Below are 9,396 nucleotides of genomic sequence, written 5' to 3'. Positions count from 1 at the left end.
AGTAACATTGTGAGTCTCTAAATCCTTGTGTATGTTACTGCATGCATGAATTCTATACTTCTAAGTGCCAGTTGTTGATATCTGTCTATCAAGTGATCAATCTATCTATCTATCTAATTATCTATTTTAGCTGTCTGTGATGGTAGGTGGACGCGACCCTAATGCGCTCACTCAATGTAGTACTTCCTACTTAGTCCTTCACTGTTATTATTCGATTTCTGTGTTTGCCTGCCCCTTATTCAACTACTCTCTGTCTTCTCTGTCGCTTTAACTCTTCTTTCCACCTGAGATGGCCCGACACTGAGTGACAAGTCTAATGGCTTTCTGTAACTCAGGAAACCATTTACAACGATAGATGGTGACCATATAACCAGACAACGGGGTGATGTGTAGCCTACTTTGGTGCCCCCGTTAACTGGGTGGGAACTAAAATGCAGCATTCATCCAGGAATCAAACTTCTACAGTTTTCTCCATGTCTCGATTTACGAGGCGCTGTCAACCACAAGGAAATATCGGATCACTCCACGGGACAGCCCTGCTGGAGCGGTTCCTTGCCAGCGGTTGATGGGTCTGCTTGTCCAGACCCATCTATTTATGTGTCTATTTATCTGTCTACCTGTATGTATCTATCATCAGCCTATTTCTGTAATCTACATACTTCCTACACCCCGCCCAACTCGTCCATCTTATTCACGGTTTCCATTTCCTTTTGGCATTTCTCTCCTTTACTCTGCCTCTCATCCTTCATTTTCTCTACCTCTTACCTTCTTCCTCCCGCCTCTCTTTGACGTGCAACTTAATAACACTTTCAGCCCGTGAACGTAATTATCTTATTCTATCACAGGATAATCTTAATTAGTTGATGTGAGACTTTTTGAACTGGATGGGTTAGATAAAAACTTCACTAACACTTCCAGTTAGAGGGCGTATTTCTTATGTTCTAGCTACCTCCAGACGATTATATTTACCTTTGGTGAGACTTCTCATGCTTGAGGAGTTAGAGATGGCTTTCTTTAATCCCTTCAGTAAAAGGTTACTTTCCTATGGTAAATAAAATCGTCCAAGGGTAGTGAGAAAACAGAAAGGACGTACACTAGTTCACAGAGTCAAAACACGTCCTCACATACTTCTACATTTTAACTTTTCCCTCATCTCTTTTGACTTCTTGTCTCATAATTATTATCTTTCGTCTTCAGTCAGGCTAAAGTTGTGTAGGATTTTCAACAAAATTAAGGGACATAAAATATATCAGGAATGTTTATATCAATTTCAAAACCTTCTGAATTTTTTAAAATAAGTCGAAATACTCCAGTATCTTGCTAAAATTTATCTGAGCATTACTGATATGTTCCATGTCCCTTGCACCAAACTTGAAAACTCGAAACTATTCCTCGCTATACCGACGCCGTAATCCTTCCCTCCCTTCTCTTTCATCTCTCTTTCTTCATCGTCTCATTTCCTGTCCCTCTTTCTGCTTCCTCGTACCTTCCTCTCCTTTCATTTATCATTTCTCAGTGTCTCATTTCCTCTCCCTCTTCTGTCTTCCCCAGACTCGTCCCTTCCTCTCCTTCAGCCTTTATCACTTCTCCTTCACTGCTTCCTGCCATTTGCCTTTTCCTCTTTCATTTCCCCTATCTGTCTGTCTATCTGTCTGTCTGTCTCACTCTATCTATTTATCAATCCATCGGGCTATATATCTATCTTTATCGCTTTATTTACCTATCTTATCTTTCTACCTCCATCCTTTTTCTTTACAGCCGACCTTCTAGCGTCTCTCTCTCTCTCTCTCTCTCTCTCTCTCTCTCTCTCTCTCTCAAAAAAAAAAAAAAAAAAAAAAAAAAAATCCATTTCCAAACATTCAATGTCTTCCTATATTCTCTTTCAGTTTTTCCCTTTCCTACCTTCCCTCACGTTTATCATTCCTCCCTTACCGTTTGTTCCCTCAACCCTTTTGTGTCGGCCTTGTCTCTATTTTCTTCTCCTCCGTCTCTGTCTCTGTTTCTGTTTCTCCATTACCCCTTTGTATCGTTTTCTGTCTCTCCCTTTGTCTTCCTTCGTCTCTACTTCTCCAGCTCTCCCCAACGGCCTCCAAGCGAACAGCAACGAGCGTACGGTCATTAGCAACAATTTTACGGCTCCCCAGACCTTCCCCGTGGATAGGCAGACTACGCTAGACCAAACTAATCAAGCGCTGAGTAGGTACAGGTTTCAGAATCAGACGGCATATATCCACACTGCATGATAAACTGAATGGAAGCCGAATAGGAGAGTGTATGTGAGCAGAGAATGAGGTGAAGGGATGGGATGGAGAGGCATGTGGGAGGAGACTATGAGTTGCCGAGAGGGCAGCCTAATGGCGGAGGACAGGGTGATACTGAGGTGCTTCATTAGTGGCCACCCTTTGTGGGATTAAGGTTTCTGGCGTTAGACGGATTGATAGATAGATAGACGACCTCACTGGATAACTTGACCTAACCTAACCTATCCTACACTGACAGCATATTAAAGTTAACCTCACCAAGACCCTCCAGGAAAAGAAAAAGTTCCCGGCACTGGCTCGCTTGGGTGGCCACAACTTCCGCTACTCTATATCTGTCGGATTAAATTATTCTGGCATTTGCGTTCTTAACCCCTCAGATTACTACTTCCTTCTATGCTCTCAATCTTTTCTTCTCTAAGTCACCAAATCAGATTTTATTTATTATCTGAAAGAGCATTTGTAATGAACGAGTTAGTGAAGGCCGTATCTAACTTTTCTAGTCCCAAAATTCTCCCCACACTATATAAGATATGGTCTGAAGGCAGGAAGAATAAGCCAGTAAAACAGGTTACCTAATTCATAGGGTTGCTGTCCTTAAAAAAAAAATATATATATATATATATACTTCTATCCACTGTTATATTTCATCTTTCTCATTAAATTATTCTGGTACTTGACTGCCCCCTAAATTTCCACTTTCCTCTCTGCCCTACGTATATCCTGCTCCAGTTATCTCCTACATTCTCATGAATTCTGGCATTGTAATTTGTCTGACACCAGATGATTTTATGCGTTCACCATCCACTCACTCAAGTAACTCTACGGTGAGTAACAGGGTATATGTTTGCTTAAAATCATTTATTTCACTGTGAGGTAATTATGTAGCCAATTATTGAAGGTTTGGTGGTTTAGTGTGTTACAGATTTCCAACAATCTTTTTAATATGTCTGGCTCTGGAAACAGACTTGATAGCCCGTTTTCTAAAGGTCAGCAGTCATATTACATCCCCAAAACCTTCATATGTCAATACTCCGGCACTAATATACGGTCCGTATTGAATACATGATATTCTGTCTCAGTTAAGACTGGTATAATGGTGTCAGTGTACGTATTTTTATGGAGCTTTGTTTTGGTGTGATGATATTAGAGATGTCGGTGAGTCCTGTGGAAGATCAATAAACTCTGGTTTAACGAGATCTAAATAATCACTGCCGCAGTCTAGTATCAAATATGCACCTTTTTGGACAACAAAGGACATCTCTCGAAAAACCACCATTACATTTAATAATCATACCCACAAGGGTATGATGGCGTGGGTGGAGTTGAAAGCTTACATAGTACCGTTCAGGGAAAAACAATTGATAACTCTAGCCGTAAATGTCTAGACTGGGTAGTTTGCCCCAGGTCCCTACACCCCTGATGGCACAACAAGGGAATGATTGATGAATAGCCTACAGAGCTGATGGTGAGTCACGAAATTTTGAAAGTTAATGCTCTTTGCTAACTCTTTCATGGTGGGATAAACTCAAATAATGCATTCTGGGTAACACCAAACGTTTCTATTTTTTGTGGCTGTCACAGGAGCCTACGATAGCTAAGTTCCCCCCCCAAAATTTCTATTCTCATCTACTGTATGCTCTCATAATTTTCTACTCAAGTTTGTTCATTGAATCCGGTGATGTGTTTTTTCGGTATATTCACGGTACTTTTAAGCCATTTACATCACTCTGGAGAGACACTTTGTAGCGAAGAGCTTAGTGAAGGCTGTAATCCCACTAGTTCATGAAATCTCGAAACAGCTAAACAGATAGTATGAATCCTACTCCTCGCTGTGCTTTACTTGTGTAAATAATTTCTAAGATTTCTTGCAAGTAATGTCAATTCCGAGTTCTTATTTTGTCATTATTATTATTATTATTATTATCATCATTGTTATTATTAACTCTCCCAGACTCCTATAAATGATTCTGAGGTGAGTAAAATCGTCTGTTTTTTACTAAAATAGAGTAATTGTTGCCTTCACTATGAAGAGGTTAAATGGTCAGTATAACACCAGTCTCCTTCAATCCCTCTCTCTCTCTCTCTCTCTCTCTCTCTCTCTCTCTCTCTCTCTCTCTCTCTCTCTCTCTCTTCCGCCTACTCGAACATATATCTTTATTACTTGGCATTTGTTATTTTTCCATAGTCGCTCTTCTTTACTTACAGGAAAATGGCCTGAGATATTCTTTCAAGCTCCCTCCATTACAGGGAATATTTTTTAAACTCTGTCACATCTGCTTTGTGTCTCGAGACTCACACCCAATCAAAGGAAGGGGCCACTGATATCCTTACCATCTTGCTAATATATCATTTACTTGCTGCATGTCTGTGGTTATTCCCCAGATTATATTTTATCCAATCACAGCAAACTGGATCACTAATATTCCTTCCATTCTCCTCCTGAACAATTGCAATAACCTTGTTCCTGTTTTCCCCCTTCATTTTCTACTTTTTCCTGCTTATACTCGATCTTAGCTACTCGTAAAGAAGGGCAGCGAGATACTATTCCAGTCTCTCATATCTTTCAATCATATCGGGTCTGATGTTCCTTTTCATTTATGCTTATCAACTCGTAAGAAAGCGGTTAGTGATACTGTTTCCATCTCATTCTCATATCTTTGGAATTACGTTTCGTCTGCTCTATTTCTTTTCCGGGTCTCTTTCATCCACTCATAGGAAAGGGGTCAGTGATACCCTTTCCATCTCCCTCATATTTCTATTTCACATGTTTTAGTAATCGTATATTTTTCCTCCTCGTCGCTGGCATCCTGTTAACTGTCACATCCGGATTATGTATTGGCCTCACATCGCACAAGGACCATTAATCAAGCCTCTCATACGCTGCTCTACGGCCACATTTGCATAACAACCAGCATTCTTATCCACTACATTAAGAGGTTTTTCCAAGACTCTGGTTCGTAGGCTGCCTCATTACCATATATATATATATATATATATATATATATATATATATATATATATATATATATATATATATATATATATATATATATATATATACAGACAGATAGACAGATATATTGTAGATGATAATATTACGTGTGCACCTCCTGTTTGTTGTCATCGTACACTTATTCGGGCTTCTTTACTACTATTAATATTACTACATTCTGCTTCTGTTAACAACAACAACAAGCAAGAACAACAACAAAAAACAGTAATAATAATAATAATGATAATAATAATAATAATAATAATAATAATAATAATAATAATAATAATAATCTATCTATCTATCTATTGCCAGACGCCATAATCCCGTAATGGGTGGCCATTTGACTCTGAGTTAGTTTAATAATAATAATAATAATAATAATAATAATAATCATATGGAGCAATCAGAGAGTGCAATACCTGCGTCCTATAAATGGTCTAAGAGGATGAGCTTTCGACTTCACCCTGTGACCTTGACATTCAGTCGACTGTTCTCCAGTTACTGTATTTCAGTATTGTTTGACTCTTTATATTCCCACCAAGTTTGATCCGAATAAAATCAGATCTGTTTGCGCTGACCTTGACCTTTGACTCGTTGTTCTCAGAATCGAATCTCTTCATGACTGGCTGATCCAAAGTCCTTCCACCAAGTTAGGTCTTAGACAAATTAATCAAAACTGAAAGTATATTACACTTTGCTCCGTGATCTGGTTATATGGTTACCACCCAGGGTTGTAAATGTTTTTTTGGGTCACAGGAAACCATTCGACTTGTCACTCAGTGTAAAGCCACCTGAAGTGGAAAAACGAATAATAAAAGGTGACAGGAAGGAAAACAGATATAGGGTCGACTATCTGACCTTGCCCTGTGACTTTAGTTTTGGATTATTCTCAAAATCAAAACCCTTCTTCCTTGCCTTACCCTGAATCACTTCACTAAGTTTGGTCTAAATGGGGTACAAACTTTATTTTGCTCTGTGCCCTAGACCTATGACATACTCTTCTTAGAAACAATAGTCACCCCGTGGTTGATTCTAAGTCCTTCAAACAAATTTGGTCTAAATCAGATCAAAACATCTTTTATATTGTTCACACACAGACACACTGGTCAAAATTTTATCTTTCCCCTTGACGTTCAGCTTTGATTGCTCTCAAATTCGAATCCATTCGTCTATGCCGCATCTCGAAAGCTTCTGTTGTCTGGTCTATATCATACTTAATTCTGACTTAGTTGACCTTGCCATGTGACTGAACTTCGATGTCCTGGTCAAAGAAAATAATAGGTCAGTTCCTTGGTTGACCCTCATCATTTCCACCAAGTAGGCTGTAAATCGGACTAGAAAATTAATGTTTTATTCTGTTCACAAAAAGACACACACACGTTGCAAATTCTAACCTCGACCTGTGACCTTGATTGTTCAAATTGGAGTCCCGTCGTTCTGCCTTTATCTCTCAGTCCACTAAGGTTGCTGCATATCAACTCTAAGTTGACGTTGCCATATGACCTTGACCATGGCCCTACTGCTCTCAATATAATGGCTCAACACCTTAGCTGACACTTAACACTTTCACAAAGTTTGGTTAAAACCTGAACAAAGTAGTCTGAGTTATGCTGTTCATACACACACACACACACACACACACACACACACACACACACACACACACACACACATACACATACATACGTCACGATAGCCTAGCCTCGGTCTCTTACAGCTCACTTGGGGTTAGTATGGAACTATGTATGTTACAAATTTATTTATTTTATTAATTAATTTACTCAGAGAGAGAGAGAGAGAGAGAGAGAGAGAGAGAGAGAGAGACGAACACTACATGCTTTCAAATCCAAGTGAGGTGAAAGGGGAAGTAAAACCCATTGTTAAGCATCAAAACAACCATCTGGTGGAATCCAAATCTCGGATCCTTATATCTCGCACCAGATCACTATGAAAATACATCTTATAGTTTTGTATTTGTTTATTTGGAGGCGAATATCACGCTCACATCCTATCAGACCCAAGGAAGGATGAGAAACAGGTGGAATAGACTTTGCAACACAATACCACCTTGGGGTTAGTATAGCTTCGGCTCGTTATACGTCGCAGTGGTTAATCCACTGTCTGTCACCGTTTTACCTTTGTTTCATCTGGGGGCAGCGCCACAGATTCTCAAAGAGAAGGAAGGACGAGGAAATGGTAAACTTTCCCGAGCAATCCCAGAATTGCCTGGGGATAAAAACTAAGCCTCATCAAAGATTCTCTGTCATCTCTCTTGCCCCTTATATGCCCAGTTGCCCGCTGAACATCCACACATTTTAGGCTAAATGATTTATAATGTGAGTCTCTGGGCTAAAGGTGATGGTCAGCCTCCAGCACGACCGGCTGAGCTTACTTACGGAGTCGTGGGGGTTGTGTATTCTTGCGTTCGACTTATAGGGCTTCCCAGTACTTCTTCCATGCCAATGTATCATATACAACATGAGGATTAATTTGTAATATTTTTATTTTCTAGAATCAACAGAGTTTGCAAATACAGCATACGGGAATACATTAAAGAAACTGAAACGTGTGCTAGTGCTAAATCCTCCGTTTGGTACACGTGGAGTACTGACAGGATGGGACTAAGCGAATTGCCCTTTGCCAATTATCTAATAGTGAAGTCGTGAAGGTAATAGGCACAAACTTTAGGATTTTAGTTAATCATCTTTCGATAATGTCCCGAAAAGTAATATATCGTATTTGTTCCTGTTAGCGGCAAAGTGCTCACGTGGCATATAAGTAATAAAACATCAAGGAGGGGTGTTGAAATGTCGCCAACACTCAAAAAAAATAAAGTCCTTGGTGTCCTGCATTTCCTGACAAACATACTTTTCATGCCGAATGTATGGGCTAAAGGGAATATGTGCAACCAGACGCCCCTACCTGAAGTTTACAACAATTTTTCAAAAATTTGTTTGGATGATTAGGCCTGTTCCATGCTGTGTACGTTCCTTATCCAGTGCACATGCGATGAAGCCAATGTTCCTGATCCAGTGCTTAACGATGAAGCCAGAACGTTAAGCATCCTCCTCTGAGACTAAAGCTTTTTGTTCGCCTTCTTCAGAAGCTCAAAAAAAAAAAAAAAAATCCTTTTTTTCCTACAGATTTGAGGAACCTGGCAACGCCATTTTCTTTTTTTAATCCTCATCTTACCTTCCTTTTTTGTTCCTTCCTCTAAAATAACTTTCACGCTCACCTTCTCTTACTTTCCTTCCTTTTCCCTTCCTCCCACCTCTCCTTCCTCCACCTTCCTTCCTCCTTTCTCTTCTTTACACACTGTTTATCTCTCTTCCTTCTTCCTTTCTTCCATCTGACTTTCCTCTGTCTTTCTCCTGCTGCCCCTCTTCCTCCCTCCCTTCCCTGTCCCCTCCTCACCTTCCTCACCCCTCATCTCGCTCGCTCCCTAACCATACTTTTCCATCCACTTTTTTCCAATCCGCTCGACTTCCCAAACTTATCTACCCCTCGCCCCTCCGTTCTTTCTAAGCCCAGCCCATTCTTCTTCTTCTCAACATTTTACCTTGTGATTTTTGCACCCCGTTCCATAAAGGGAGTTGGGAGTGTGAGACTTTTTGCTGCATTCCTTCACTGCGGATAAGCGGTGTTGCATAGAGATAAGGACGGTGGCGGCAAAGCTGTGACTGATTTAAAGGAATTAAATTGAAATGATAGTTTGTCATCTGCGTCCATGTTTGTCAAGTTCACCCTTTAAGGATAAATGGCTTGCATGGACTTAAATGTGACAATGGAAACTTTACCTCGAATTACAGCTGCGAGAACTTATTTACTTTTAGGCACTGCACGAATGTTTGTAGCATTCACTCACTATGGATAAGCAATTTGCATGGAAATGGGAATACTTATAACAGAAACTTGGTTTCGATATAAAAATGGAAGAAATTGAGATGATCTCTTAGCCAGCTCATGGACAAAGGATATATTGCTGTATTTTGGCGGACCAAGCGGCGGATCGGATTCGAAGCTGGTCTACGGTGAAACCAAGCTACCCCGTTTTGGCGGACCAAAGGATACGAAGCTCGGCCCAATCCAAGGCCATAGAAACCAAGCGCGTCTTCGTATCTCACCGAAGCGTGATTGGGA

Source organism: Coenobita brevimanus, chromosome 14 (genome assembly GCF_032717465.1).
Source record: "Coenobita brevimanus isolate Jiangsu-jjx chromosome 14, ASM3271746v2, whole genome shotgun sequence".
In the NCBI taxonomy this organism is placed as follows: Eukaryota; Metazoa; Arthropoda; class Malacostraca; order Decapoda; family Coenobitidae; genus Coenobita; species Coenobita brevimanus.
This window is presented reverse-complemented; position numbering follows the sequence as displayed.